This window comes from Terrapene carolina, unplaced genomic scaffold (assembly GCF_002925995.2).
Source record: "Terrapene carolina triunguis isolate 2854851 unplaced genomic scaffold, T_m_triunguis-2.0 Scaffold171, whole genome shotgun sequence".
In the NCBI taxonomy this organism is placed as follows: domain Eukaryota; kingdom Metazoa; phylum Chordata; order Testudines; family Emydidae; genus Terrapene; species Terrapene triunguis.
In genome coordinates this window covers 905,437-921,457 of record NW_020664522.1, presented here as the reverse complement: position 1 = coordinate 921,457, position 16,021 = coordinate 905,437, and the positions used below count along the sequence as shown (strand labels likewise).

Sequence of the window (16,021 nt, the reverse complement as noted above, 5' to 3'; positions counted from 1 at the left end):
GTTTGTGTACAAAGTTAGTATGAAGCCTTCTTCAGGCTAGGTATAAAAACGTCTCAAAAGTTTGAACTGGAAGGTGTCTCATTTATACTTATAGCATTTTTAAAAAATTGCTCAGTTTAGCTTCTTGGCTCTGAGGAAACATCCCATCTAATGCCAAAAATGGGATTTATAAAAGTATATGAATTCCTGGATTATGGATTTCAAGTAGGGGTCTCAAAAGGGCTCAGCTCTCATTGACTTCAGTGGGAACAGAGGTAGGCCAACACTGAGCACTTCTGAAAATCCCACCTTTCACATTTTGTGATGAGAAAAAAATGTTGCCACTCCAACTCTAGACAGGCTGTGGTGCAGTCATGGCAGAATGGCCCTGTAGAGTTAAGAGACTGAAGAGAGCTACTAAGCTATCTTTGTCTATCTCCAAGGTTTCCCTGCAATAAACAGGTCTGATGAAAAGTCCATTGAAGTAGACAGAAAGACTCTTATTGATTTCAATGGGCTTTGGAACAGGCCCTAATTAACAGTTCATGGTGTTATAAAAAGAGGATTATTTAGAAATCAGGAGGACGACATAAGATTGCTCACAGGCTCCACTGCCCCCTACAAGTTCACACACCTACCTACCTGCAAGACTAGAATTTTATAACTTTGATTGAATGTTTTGATTGAAACCTCCGTTTCAGAGGTGGAAAAAAAAATTTACTGCTCCTTTTGCTTCAGCCACTCAGCTGCAAACCTATAAAACTTCAATGGCTAAAAAAGCATTATCAGAGCTTTTCTTTGCCTGAAGAGTGGAAGCCAAACCTTTGAACCTATGAATTTCTGTGATAAAATAAAGGGCAAAAGATCTGGAGACAGAAAACAATTTTCCACCAGTACAATGGCACACATTTTGTTGCATTTGGCCCCAAAAGTCTTAAATTATGGTTTATTTTCACTTCTTCTTCGCTGGAATCTAAAGACTAGAGTGACCCTAGTACCGGAATCTACTTTCACCCAATTCTGGGTCAGGGCACCCATTCATGGCAGCAACCTCCCAGGCAGACCTCCTTGTCGTTATCATCCAGAAATTGGATGAATTGGTGAATACCAGCCCATGTGTCATTGGTCTTTAATACTGCGATTTCAGATTGCAGCATAGTATTCAGTGAGCAGGGACAAAGTATATCACCATGTACTTGAATGCCGTGGTACTGCAAGAACACTCTGTTCCTTGATACCTACCTCCACTGGGACATGTCACCCCTCATTAGAGATTCTGGCATATCCATAAAATGTATGTGAATTATATTGTGTATGTCCATAAACTGCACTTTCCCTTTGAGAGTGTAGGGGGGCACCGGGCCAAAGCTGGTGAGTAGGTATATCACGGACGCCCCCTATTATTAAGGTTGCCCTACACTTCTGATTATAAGAATTTGTTTTCAGTTGCTCATAACTTTTCCTAACTTTGACCATTTTGGCTGAAATTTTCCATGCCAGGTATCTGGCTCAGGCTGCCATCCCCACAGACCAATGAGCATACTCCAGCCTGCAGTGCTGACCAGACTGCACATGTGCTATCCCCCACAGACCAAATACTCATGCTCCATCCCCTCACAGATCCTACGCGTAACAGGACTGTGTATGCTCCAGTCCAGGTGTACAGGGATTCAGAAGAACTTTCCTTATAATGGCTCCTCCCAGCTGCTCCGGGCTGGAGTGGAGCCAAGCACCATCACTGAGAGTAAGCAATTTGTTCCTGCTGTGCTTTCAATGACCCCTCTGCTGGGATGCAGGCAGTGTGGCAGAGGACGTTGTCTGATTCGAATACAGAGAGGATAAAAGCCAGACCACAGCGGGGTGGGAACGTGGAAGGAATAGACTGGGACAAGGTGTCTGTAAATCTGGAAATAGAGTGTGGTGGGGAGAGAGGAACTGGGACTACATGAAGGGAGGAGGAGACTGGAAGTTGAGGGGTGAGATTAGGATTCAGACAGGGAGTCTGGAGGGGAAGTCTAGGATGGGCTGAGTAAGGACACTGGGATGAGAAGCATGAGGAGTAGAGACTGGCCTGGGTAGGTTAAGAGAATGGGACTAGGACAAGGACCCAGAAGGGGGTGGGGGAGGAGACAAGTCAGTAGAAATGGGACAGAAGGAGCCAAGCTTGGGGGAAATGGGCAGAAGAGTCTGTGTACACTAGACCACACTCTTCTCCAGAGCCTGGAATGGAACCCAAGATTCCCGAGTCTCTCATTCCTCTGCTTTCAACAAAAATCTACAAAACCCACTCGCAAAGTGTGTCTCATCCCTTTCTAGGGTTGGTTCACACAGGGGATGACAACCTACTATTGTTATCATTTATGCTTTTAGCTCAAGTGGCAGAGGTGTGGGTGGTGGATCCACAGGGTGGGTGTCAATACGATGCCAACCTGATGGAATTCCTGTTCTTTAAGTTTGCTTTAAAATAAAATAAGTAAAAAAATATTAACAATGTTGCAAAGTCAAGCAGTCAAAAGATAGGAAATGTCCAAATTAAGGTTGTCTGTGGAAATCTAATTTGGTTTCCTTATACATCTGCATTATGATACAATCTTTAATTAAAGGATCACATGCTGTTTTTGATACAGGACCCATGCCACTTTCTGTGCACATGATGGATCTGCTCTTGTGATGAACTGGGCTTTGCGTAGTAAAGGAGGGTGTTGTCTACAGGTTCATTTGTTGAAGTTGGAATGCGTGTAGTGAAATGACGGGATTGCAGGAAGAGAAAGGATGCTAGGAAGCTGAATGTTGCCCTGGGAGGTGTGGTTTACATTTCTGCCTCTGCCACAGAGGTCTCATGTGTAAGACTGTGAATCATTCACGGAGGTCACAGCTTCTGTGACTTTCCGTGACCTCCATGAATTTTGCAGTGCTTGTGTGGCTGACCCCAGGACCACCCCAGCAGCCTGGGAAGTCCCTGGGCCAGCCACACCGGCCGCTGCTCTGGCAGGCCCAGGCAACTGGTCCCCAGTATTGCCCTGAAGCAGCAGGGCCCCGGGCCACACCCCAGCAGCAGTCTTCAGGAGCGCCCCCCTCCCAGCAGGTAAGATTTAGTCACGGGTATTTTTAGTAAAAGTCATGGACAGGTCATGGGGCCATGACTTCTTGTTTATTGCCCGTGACCTGTCCATGACTTTTACTAAAAATACCCGTGACTAAAATGTAGCCTTACTCATGTGATGCCAGGCAAGTCACTTAAGCCAAACTTTTCAGTGACTACTACCACTGTGTATTCCTCATTTTCTGCAGTTGAGTGTGCTCAGCACTTCTGTAAATTAGTCCCGAGTCTCAGGTTGTTCGCCCAGATACCATGATAATAAGGGCAACATAAAAATCTATTTAGAACGGAATAGCTCTGTGAACTTTCCAAACCACAGTATGTTAGGATTTCTCTCCATCTCCAAAGCCACAAACAAAACAAAACGATGATTTCTTTTCTCCACAAAATAATAGTATTGTTTTAAACAAGGCTTTCAGCCTTATGTCTCTCATGTCTTGTCTCCACTGACAAAACAAGGTAAATTTTTACCATGGGTTAACTAACATGCATGAGCTATCCTGCTGTAAAAATATAGTGGAGACAAGGCACTGTAGTTTGACTGCCATGTAGGTGAAGTCAACCTCAGGAAGGAGGTGCAGTGCTCATCTCGCCTATCTACCCTGTGGTAAACACTGCAGGTACCCTGTCTCCACCCAGGATTTTACAGAAAGATAACTATTGTGTAATTCTCACTGTAAAAAGACGCCTTTGTAAGGAGTGAAGACAATTCCTCAGTGTCCCCCAGATGTAGCGGTATTACAGCTTAACCCTGCACACACACTGATCTGATGGTCATAATCTCAGACACACGCACTCCTCCACCATACTCCCCCAGAACCTACCGCCACAAACTGACCTGATTTTTTCATTAACTTCCAAGGTGGAATTAAGTCAAACATGAGAGCCAAGGCAGGATTGGCATATAGCAGACAAGTGAGAGCCTACGCAACCCCTGCATGCCCCCTGAAAACCCTCACCATTTCTTTTGCAGCCCCCTATCAAGTGAGCTCCTGAACTCGGGTGATAAATAAGAAGAATAAAAAATAAGCTTTGCTGCTGTCCTGTGAGACTACAGGCTGTTGATATAATAAAGATTTATGTGCTGAGAAACAACAATCCCAAAGCAAAGTGTTCATGTAGAACTCCATAAAGAAGATTGATCTAACCTTGTAGCTAGAGATACTTCACCACAGCGCTTGTCAACATGGCAGAGGTTCACAAGGGGGGTTAAGCCAAAAATAATCCCACAGGCTCTAGGACTCAGTGGGAGTGAAGGAAGGGGAGGAAAGGAGATCCCTCCCTATCTTGCTGCTGCTGCTCCACCCCAATCCAATTCCAGTGCGACTTCTCAGCCCTTCCCCTCCACTTCCTTCACACCCCTCCCTCACCACCTCTCCACATAGAACTCAGCTGAGGGAGTAGAGAAGAGGACACTCAATGGGCTGAAGAGGATACTTTGGAGTTGATGCAGCCCCCAAAATTAAGCACAGCCAGTGTGTGGGGGGAGGAAGGAGAAAACAAAAGGAAGATCCCCACTTGCAACCCCACCCCCAACCAGTGCCAGCTCCCTCATCCAGCACCGGGCTATGACTCAGAAGATCTGGGTTTATTTCCTTGTTCTGCCACAGACTCTCTGTCCAACCTAGGGCATGTCACAATCTCTCTGTGTCTCATGGACCCATCTGTAAAATGGGGATAATACTTCCCTTCCTCACAGGAGTGTTGTGAGGATACATTAAGGAATGTTTTTGAGGCACTCCTACAAGACTGCTCCAGCCAGCAGGAAATTAAATTGTGCTGGGAACAGGTTTGGCCTCTGGCAGCCCCAGGATCAAGAAAACAGAAACAGGACTTACAGTCACCTTTCTTCAGCTGCATTGAGCATGACCTTCGAGTAGTCGGGGGTCTAAACCTTTAAGTCCAGGTGAAAGGCAGCTTGCAAACGACTCTGGATAAACAAATCCTGACTGTTCAGCTTATGTATCACTGCTTCCTTCCAAGATATTAATTTCCCCACATGCCCACTTCTGAAATTCAGAAGCCCTCCTAGTCGACTACACCTTTTGGCCCTTTCACATTAGATCTCAGAACACAGTTGTCTTGATTGACTGGCAAGGGTTTTAATTTGCCCTTTGGTAGAAAACTACACTGAAGTAGGATGTTTTTAAAATGTATATGTTAGATCAGACAATCAAAAACAGTCACAAGCACTTTATAACAGAAAACAAAGGATTTATAAGAGAGGCAGCATAGTCTGGTTTGTTACGCACAGAACTGGGGCTTTAGAGACCTACAGCCTAATCTTGGCTCTGACTCTAATTTGCTGCTGTGTGGCCTTGAACAAGTCACAATCTCTGCTTCCACATCAATAAAAAAATTAATATACTTATCTACCTCACCAGGATGCTCTAAGGATTTAGTACAGTGACGTTTGTATAGAACTTGGAACATGTGAAGTGCTAAGTAGTAGTAGTATTTCTACATATGCTGTCACAGTCACCCTTATGGTACTAGTGGCCTTTCATCTGAAGATTCATGCCAGAACGCTTTTGTTGCACTTCACAGTTCTCTCAGCCATACCAAAACACAAGATGACTCTCTCATAACATGCAAGGTTCCCCTCCACTCATGGTACATGCTCATAAAAATTATACACCAGTATATTTTCAGTACACACTATCTGGAGCATGGTGTGTACCTCTAGGTTTATTAATGTACCTGGTGCTAAAGCATATTGTGATGTTGCACCCCATAATGCTTTATGGGAATATGCTTATGAATGTATATATGACATAACTGGAATATGTTTTATGCTACATATGCTATGTAACATATATCTGCAAAGATTATGAGCTACTGAATATATTCATCCTATTTGTATGCACATGTCATTTTTGTATTCAAAGTTATGAATATTGGCTGTGTACTTGTTTGAGTTTAAAAGTAGCCTTAGTAAAGCATTTGGTCAGATTCTTAAGAAAGGAATGTGCAAATTAAGTGCCCAATCAAGAAACACATAACTGACAATGGATCTTGGAAGACTCCAATCCACATAAGAAACATTCAAGATAGCATGTGGGCAATGGCTGCTGCCTGTAAAAACTGAGTCATGCATGGACATGTGACTTGCCCATGTGACTCCAAAACTCCATCTTGGAGCTAGATTTTGCACAGGAGAGAGGAGGGGGTCTCCACCCACAAGAGAAAGTCTACTTAAGCCCCTGGAAGCCCCTCCATTTTGTCTTCAACTGGCTCAAGAGATATCCTTTGGGGGTAAAGAGGCTACCTGAAAGAAACTGGAACAAAGGACAGTAACCATGGGGGTGTAAGTGATTGCTGGACCCAGACTAGAAGGAGGCTAGTCTGTAAAAGAAGTTTACTGGAACATCTCTGAGGGCGAGATTTCATCTGTAATCACTTTCTTACTGTATTAGGTTTAGACTTGCGTGTTTTATTTTATTTTGCTTGGTAATTCACTTTGTTCTTTCTGTTATTACTTGGAACCACTTAAACCCTACTTTTTGTATTTAATAAAATCACTTTTTACTTATTAATTAGCCCAGAGTATGTATTAATCCCTGGGCGGGCAAACAGCTGTGCATCTCTCTCTATCAGTGTTATAGAGGGCGAACAATTTATGAGTTTACCCTGTATAAGGTTTACTGAGTATAGAATCTCCTTCAAACACAATATTTGCCCTTTCCATCAGAGGTCACCAGAAGGTCAGCCATCTTTTTTTGTTTAATTGGAGTTCAACCTTTCAAATGCCCCTGTGAGACACGAACGAGAAATGTGAAGCAATTGTTCATTATGGTTTGCCATCATCTCTCCCTTTACAACATCTCAGATCCCAAATTTAAACTATGACCTTTCCCTTAGAGGTCACCAAAAAGCCTTAAGTCTTCTTGCATTTAAACCATTCAGAGGTTTTTTGAGCCAAGATCTTAAAGTCTGGTTTACTCATTCATTACACACTTCATTAGGGGAGGGAGAAAAGAAAAGAAATTTGACATTTCTATCAAACCATGTGTTACCAAAAGGTCACCGATCTAACTTAGATTGTAAGCTCTTTGGGGAAGGGACTTCTTTTGTCCTGTGTTTGTATAGTGCCTTGCACAAAACTGGGGCTCCTTGGCACTAGGAAAATACAAATGACAAATAGCAATTTTCAACACTCACCTCATGAGCCTTTTGCCATCTAATACACATCTGCTAAGACTACTAATGTTCCAAATTTTGTTCAGCTTCAAATTTCTGCTTCTTTAAAATCAACCTGCTACATTTCCCTTTCCCCAGTATGAAATTTCCCCTCCCACCACCAAAGAAATAAAAATAAAAAATGGATTTAAGGCCTGTCAACTGGCAACTCTACAGGATAAAAAAATTAGTTGCCAAGATTCTCAAAAGTAAATAAGTGATTTTTGGGTGCACCCCCAGGAGAAACACTTTAAAAGGACTTCATTTTTAGAAATGCTGAGGTATCTCAGGTTGGGTACCAAAAAACTGAGGAAGTCAAATTCACTACTCACTCTGAAAATGTTGGACAGGAGCTTTACTGCACTGGAAAGTGGAGATTTCTGCCCTTTCACTGGCATGCACGACACTTACTTCTAGTCAACATAGACACTAAGATAACAGACTTTTAAGTTGTGCTATTTGTATGTGTAGGAAAGGTATTGGAGGTCAAGTTTAGAGGCTTTTGGATTTTTATTTTAAGGCTCCCTTCTCAGTCATGTACAGTTTGACTTGTGGAAAGTAAGGCTGGGCCAATATTTTCAAACTTCAGTACCTAAAGATAGGCACCTAAAGTGGCCAAATTTTAAGAGGTATTGAGCACCCACAACTGTCATTGATTTCACTAGAAGTTATATGGGATCCAGGGCTCTGAAAATGAGGCCACTTTTATTTAGATATGCGAGGCAAACCAGCACCCATGGAAATCATTAAAAGTACTCATTGACTTCGCTGAGCACTAGGTTGGGCCCTGAACATGGATTCAGGTGCTTATCGGTGGTACTAGTGTTTGAAAATGTTAGCTCTGGCCTTACAGGTAGAGGAATACAAAAATCATCCCAATACATTTGTTTTAAAAATCTCTAAAAATAATATTTCTGTAACATAATGGTACATGACATACACAGAACACAGAGTGGTGTGGTGCAGTATAAAGATTTTATCAATGTTCATTTTAAAAAGTCAATTGTGTTTTTCCCCACTTTTAAAAGCAAAAGCTTTTAATATTTAATTGGTCTCATAAAAAGTCTTATTTTGCATAATTCCCAGAAGGCATCTTGATTTGATATGTTAATAGGGAATAGGAACATTATGAAAGGCTTACTTATTTCTTTACATTGTCTTGGATAATATTTTTATGAATACCAAAGTAAGGGGAGGAGGAGGAAAAGATGGGATGGGAACGGCACTTGCACCTTAGAAATGACTCCTCCTGCTGTTTGGAAAACTTCCCCACAAAGTCAGGACAGGAGATGATAACAAAAGATGCCCAAGACATGAACAAGAACCATGACTGAAGTCAACAGCCAATAAAATAATGTAGGAGTAAAGGAGTTTCTTAGGACTTGTCTACACTGCTCTGCAGTTTGGACTACGGGTGAGTGTATAACAGCGTGCGCCAAAGTGCTGTGCTGTAACTTCTCTGTGTGGATGGCGCAGGTGCGAACTAAAAGGTTCCTATTTCACATTAATGCACACTCCTGTATGAAGAGGAGGACTACGTTAATGCAGACTAGGAACCTTTTAGTTTGCGCCTGCAGCATCCACACAGTGGAGTTACAGTGCAGCACTTTGGTGCCCACTGCTATTCACACCCCCGTAGGCTTTCAGTGTAGACATGGCCCTATATTAGAAGCATGTCACGGCAGGTACTAGATCTTCCTATATGTTTTTACAGCACCTAGTACAATAGGGTCCTGATCTTGATTGGAGCTCCTTGCAATAGCCTAACGTGATTTTTTTTAATGGAAAGATTCAAAATGTAACTGTTTAAATAGCATCATCACAGTAATTTTGGGATTGCAGCACTACAAGCAATGGCATGCTGCACTACAAACTTTTCAGTTGTATGTTTTGAGAAATATTATTTTTTGCATTTTTTTAAAAAATTTAAACTGTTTAAGTCAGGAGATCTAGGTTTTATTTCCTGTTCTGCAACTGACCTAATGTGTGATCTTAAGCAGATTACTTTGCCTTTCTCTGCTTCAGTTTCCCCTTCTGTAAAATGGGAATACTTACCTTCCTTTATAAAGTGCTTTGAGATCTACTGATGAAAAGAGCCATATAAGAGCCAGGTATAAATACCGTTATTACATTATATCACTCTAACCACACCAAACGTTTCTAGCCTTCAACAGCAGAGAGGGTCTCTTTGCCATTATTGTAGATGAGGCTGGTAGTATCGCCTATTATTGAGATTGCCTGACACTCCCCATTATAAGACTCTGTGTTCAGTTGCTTATAAACTTTAACTCTTTGGGCTGAAATTTTCCATGCCAAGTGTTAGTATCAGGTTGAATTGTTGTTTTTTGGGGGGATTTTGTTTGATTTTTGAAATTTCAGCTGAAATTCTGAGAAAGAGGCTAGGGGAAAATACATTGTTTAGACCATGTTAAAAAAAAATCTGGAAACCTTTTCTTTGAAAAGCTCTACCACCCCCATTCTTTGGAGCAGGGATTTGAAATTTGGCAAGAGGACTTGGTTGTTGCATTCCCGTGAAAATCAACCCATATTTTGCCAAATTATAAGCCTTTGAAAAGCAACAGTTCACACATACTCAGTAGAGACTTTCTAGAGCTTCACAGCTAAATTCCCAAAAGACTCTGTCTGCAGTGGGCATGCTCCAGCTGGGCAATTGCTGCTCTGGTCTGCTGCAAGTCAGGCTGGGGATGGATAGCAGGAAGTCTGTCTCTCCTTTGCTGTTAATACATAAGCAACCCTAATTCTGGCATTTTCTAGCTTCTGAGTGCTTGACTTTGCATCTTAAATAATGTTCTTTTAATGCCGTTAGTGCATGTGTAACCTATACTAGGTTTACACAACAAGTTAAAGACCAGTGATTAATCATAATTTAAGCACTGTCACCTGATAAACCTCTTTCCATTATGGAGTCACCACGGAGTGCTATTTAAAAGACATGTTCTAGAAGCTAGGCCTGCATATTTTACAACAATATAGATCTAACATGGGCTAGCCAAATTCACAGTGGATAGCCACACAAATTATTTGTGGTCTGGGTTAACTAGATCAATACTTAACCAAGCTGGAAGCCAGAGTAGGAGGGGTCTTCATCACATTAACAGTTTCCCCTCTCCATGCATACCTCCAGGTTAATTGTCCTACATACTTTCTGAGCTTCCTGATGCAATCTTTAACTAATAGATGGTTTGACAGAATAGCGTTAGAGTGATCACCAACCAGCACAGCAATAGTCTTATTGTCCAACACCAAGCCGTGACAAAAGTATCAGTTAGACCAGGCTAAACCGGTGATTTTGTAAGAGGCACTTGCAGCCTCCGGAAAAGGCATGGACTGTAGTTTCACACACACACACCCCCAATGGAGAAACATATCGATTAGAGAGAGAGCAAATAGCTATAAAGCCATCCAAAGCAATGCAGGATTGTCCCCTACAGTACAATTTCTATTTTATTTTAGTCTAGTTTTAAAAGTCCTATGCCATGAAGTTTCCACCACTTCCCTTTGGAGACTATTCCACATCTCACTGTCAGAAAGATTTTGCTGACATTCAGACTAAATTCTCCCACTGCTCCAACTTATAACCCTTTGTAACGCACTATATAATTCCCCTCTGCCGATAGTATTTATACTCCCGAAATATTTGTAGATTTATGTTCCACCTGAGTCCTCTCTTAGCTATGCTCTGCGTATTTAGCTCTTTTAATCTTCCCTCAGAAGTAAATCTCGCCAGCCCCCTGATCATTTTTTGCTACATAAAAATGATAAGTTTGCTCATATACATTACTGCATTTTTAGAGTTTATGAGCAACCCTATGAATAGAAACTCCATTATTAAAACAGCATGTATCTAAATTTGGTTCACCAGCTATTATTCTGTAAAAGCCTTAATAGTTAATCCACTGGGATCCTGACAAAGACTTGCAATGCTTGATGCCTGCCGGATATATCTTACAGATCTGTGTATATTTATACTCTATTTATGTGCACACGCAGTCATCCACCCTGATCAATACGGTTGAAAGGAATCTGTAGTCATTATCTGCGTGAAGATATAAAATGAAGCACCATGTTTTGCTGCATGGTTCAGAAGTCCGAGAGTACAGTCACAAAGGTGGCCTTCCTTTGTTAGACAGGGAGGATAACTTAACTCATTTATTCAGCAAATCAAATACCACCATTCTGCATCTAAACCAGTGGTTCTCAAACTTTTGTACTGGTGACCACTTTCCCTTGGAAGCAAAGCACAGTTTGGACTGGAGGCTGACAGCTTGTGATCCCCCCATGTAAGAGCCTCATGACCCCCTGAGGGGTCCCAACCCCCAGTTTGAGAACCCCTGATCTAAACCATCTAATGTGTGCATGGAAATGGCTGTGCATAAAACCTGCATGTGAATATTTACAGGCCAGTTTGAATATCTGGACTTGCGTGCCCCAGAGAGTGGTAGCCATATGATCCCAACTGTCTATTCTTGCATTCTATTGGAGAGGACCACCATGTGTTTAGCCCTTAGCACAGCATCACCAATTTCAAATCCTAACTTAGGTCCTAAGTGAGAATAGACCTTTTGGTGCCCTCCTAGCCAGTTGCAAATATTTGTCCACATTACAAAACCAAAGTAGAAGGATTGACAGAGGTGATACAAGCTAGTACTGAGAGGCACCAGGAGAGCTTTCTGTAGGGTTGGAATAGGAAGGGGAGGTGTTGCAACTCAGCAATGAAATTAATGAAGAAAGTCATGTGATGTAGCACAAGAACTGCACTATGCCTTACTAAAGGTCAGTCATGGTAAATACAGCAGTTGCAATAGTGTACAAGATATACCAGCACTCAAGGAGTTAAGAGGAAAAAGACTCGATTTAGATATAGAATTTTTCTGAGAGCTTTTATTCTAGTCTCACTTGTGCTTTCTACTTAAATTATCCAATCTGATTAGTTTAGCAATTTAGAATGTATTCCTTGAACCGTATATCACAGCAGTTTCAATTGGTATTTTGTGGCCTTTCTAGTCATTTTATGATTTTTGTAAAAAACTTATTCCAAATCAATGAAATATCATAAAATACCAAAACCATGCATCAGTCACATCACAAGCACATGCTCAGCACAACCTCAGCTAAACATGATCACAAAATATTACACTATGGCTTAAAGGAAGATCTCACTGGCTTTTTCACTCTCTTCTGGTGTTATCACTTCCACTGCCCTAAGGGAATACACAGGTAAGATATGACCGGAGTTACACCCTTGTCCTTCATAATAAAGTTCTACCATCTGTTATGCAGCAATCTACTGTACTTCTAATGTCATGATCCCACTTGGGCTATGTCATGGGGTGCACTCACTGCTAATGGTGCCTCCTCCTGGCCGTCCTGGGGATTAGTTCTGGCCAGGTGTTGAATGCTCCTCCAACAGTGTCTCCCATTGTTTACTCACTGTCTGCCACTCAGGGGGCTCCCTCTTCGTGACTTGGCCCTCTGGGCAGGTCACCACACATGTTTCCCCTTTCAGGTGGCGGGCGGGGGGGGGGGGGGAGGGGGGGAAGAGAAGGGGCGGGCAGTATCAAAGTCCCTCCATACAAAATGGCAGCCTTCCCTTTATTGATCCACTGTGCCACTCCTTCAGGGGCTGGTAGGTGGAGCCGGGCCCACCCTCTACTCTGGGTGCCCACTCAGGGGCACTCTCATCAGCAGCTAAAGTCTGACCTGCCCCATAGCTTGCTGCTTTCCCCCTGAGCCTTGCCTTCCTCTCTGGCTCTCCCTGTTCTCTGGGCTTGCCAGCCCAAACTCCCCCACCCAGGGAGTAACCATAGGCTATTTGCCTCTAGCCCCAGACACAAGTCGCTTCTCCCAGGGAGTGACTGCAGCCAACTTCCCTGCAGCCTCCTTTTTTGCCAGCTTACTGGTTTATATCAGCCCCACCAGTTCTTGCCCAGCTGAGCTTCTTCTAATTAAATCCCTGCTCCCTGTCTCCTTCTCCAAGTGCAGCCTGGGCAGTTAATTGGCCCACTTAGCTCCTGCAGGCCTTGTGTGGGGTGGACACAGGCTAAAGAAGTATGACTGGAATCACAATGATCTGCATATGTGCAAGCCATTCAAAACCTTTGGACTGGGATTTTCAAATGTGTCTCCTGGAATTAAGTGCCCAGTTCCCAAGAATTTCAAGGGGACTTAAGAGCCTCACTGCCCAAGTCTCTTTTGAAAGTCCCAGTCCTGGGTTTTAGTAGAATATGCGGATTTTAGAGCACTTTAAAAAATCAGCTCTAACAGAAAGTTTCACTCAACCTTAACTATGATGAAGCTGTGGCATTACCCCATAACAACATTTAAGGGCCACAACCTCAGCTGGGGCAAACTGGCGTAGTTTGTTTCCCTTCCATGGAGCTGTGTTAATTTACACCAGCTGAAGAGCTGGCTCTAGAAGTGAGTTTACAATGTTCTTTTCAGAATTAGCCAATCAGAGTTCCAACAGAATTTTCACTGAAGTCAATGAGAGCTGGGTTGCATGCATGCTGGGTTGCAGGATTGGCCTGATAATATTGTAACTGTGCATGGTACTTTTCAGCAGGGAAACTAAAAAGAAAAAGATTCCTGCCTCAAGAACTTACAAGGGACATTCAGGTACAGTACTAATAGTGATAGAGACAAAGGGAAAGGCATTATTGGTGCAGGGTTTCAGTGAAGAGCAAGGGTGTTTTCAGAAGGTTTCTTCTGAAAGAGCAGGGGAGGGGCTGCAGGCTAACATTAATTAGGAGCTTTTTCCAGGTGGATGGAGCAACATAAAAAATGGGCCACATTGTGTGTGAGAGGAGAAAAAGGGTGCAGTCAGGAGGGAAGGTCAGGTGGAGTGTTGGCTGCAGGAGGACAGAAGAGCAATTATGAAGGAAGAAGCAGAGTCAGAGAGCACTCTGGATTGTGGAATGAATGCCCCAAGTAGCAAGAGAAAGGGCATATTCAGAACATATTATTTTTGGAGGGAGGGGGTCTCAAAGTGATGCCAGCTGAGGCCACTGCACTACAATGCCATTATAAAATCAGTGTCCCTAAGACAGGGTATTTCTGATAGCATCATAATACCTCTCAGCATTTCTGCTGTGTTCTGACACATTATCATCCTTCCTAAAGGCACCTTTGTTTCAAAAAGTTCCTTCTAAGAATGATGGGGTGAAATATGGTCCCACTCACTCCTACTCCCCTTCCACACCAGAGGCAGATAAAGGGACTAAGTTTCAAAGTATCTTTCCTAGCTGAGAGTCAATGAACATGCCAAGATTTCCATTTAGGGCCACATTCTGATACCCTTCACTCATTAAATAGCATCACACTCCATGGATATCCTGCTGACATCAATGCAGCTCTCTGTGGAGTGAGGTGCTACTTAATATGGGCAAGGGCATTAGAATCGCAACACATTCCCAAGTATGAAATAGTAGCTGCTCTGGTCCATCTGACATGGCTAACTGGAATGTGCCATGCAGCTAAAAGGCCCTGGGATTGGGTTGGATCCAGTACCACATTTTCAACAGAGCACACAGACCCTGAATGAACATCCAAACTCGCACCCTTCTTCAGGTTTCGTTTTAATAGATACTCCGAGCAGTAACATCACAGAACTTCAGCCTGAACTTCCTGCCTGGACTTAGCATCTCTACAGTTTTCCTCCTATGTGGAGTTCCTAGAGTTGCCAACTTTATAATCGCACAAAACTGAACGCCCCAGCCCCGCTCCTTCCCAGAGGCCCCACCCACTGCCCCGTCCCTTCCTGAGGCCCTGCCCCCGCTCACTACATTCCCCCTCCCTCAGTGGCTTGCTGTCCCCCACCTTTGCTCACTTTCACTGGGCTGAGGCAGGAGGTGCGGGCTCTAACTGGGGGTGTAGGCTCCAGAGTGGGGCCAGAAATGAGGATTTCAGGGTGCAGGAGGGGGCTCCAGGCTGGGGAAGGGAGTTGGGGTGTGGGAGGGGGTGAGGGCTCCGTCTAGGGGTGTGGGCTTAGAGATGGGGCTGGGGATGAGGGGTTTGGGGTGCAGGAGGGAGCTCCAGGCTGGGGGGGTGGGGCTGAGGTACTTGGAATGTGGGAGGGGGCTGCGGGTTGAGGTAGGGGGTTGGGGTGTGGGAGGAGGTACGGGGTCTGCAGTGAAGGAGGGGGCTCCAGGCTGGAGGGTGGGGCCAAGCGACTTGCAGTACAGGAGGGGGCTGCGGCAGGGGGTTGGGGAGTGAGAGGGAGTATGGGCTGTGGGTGCAGGCTCTGGGGTGGGGCCAGGGATGAGGGGTTTGGGGTGCAGGAGGGTGCTCCAGGATGGGGGGTGGAGCACAGGGATTTGGAGTGCTGGAGGAGGCTGCAGGTTGAGGCACAGGGTAGGGGTGCAGAAGGGGGTATGGGCTCTGGGCTGGGGGTGCGGGCTCTGGGCTGGGGCAGGAGTGCAGGGGGGATGAGGGCTCTGGGGTGGGGCTGGGATTGAGGGGTTTGGGTGCAGGAGGGGACTCCGGGTTTGTGGGGGACTCAGGGCTGAGGTAGGGGCTCATGGTTGGGGCATGTGCTTACCTCCGGTGGCTCCTGGCCAATGGCCCAGCAGGGGTGCTAAAGCAGGCTCCCTGCTTGTCCTGGCACCACGCGGTGCCCCAGAAGCAGCCAGCAGGTCCGGCTCCAAGGCAGGGGGGCCAGGAGGCTTCACGCGCTGCTCTTGCCACAGGTGCCCCCCCCCCAGCTCCCATTGGCCGCAGTTTCCAGCCAATGGGAGTGCGGAGCCA

General features: G+C 44.4%; 1 protein-coding gene across 3 annotated transcripts in view; it reads right to left on the bottom strand.

Moving 5' to 3' along the window:
* Positions 1-16,021, bottom strand: part of TSPAN4 (tetraspanin 4) — a 422,001-nt gene that overhangs the window by 71,711 nt on the left and 334,269 nt on the right. The window lies entirely within an intron of this gene.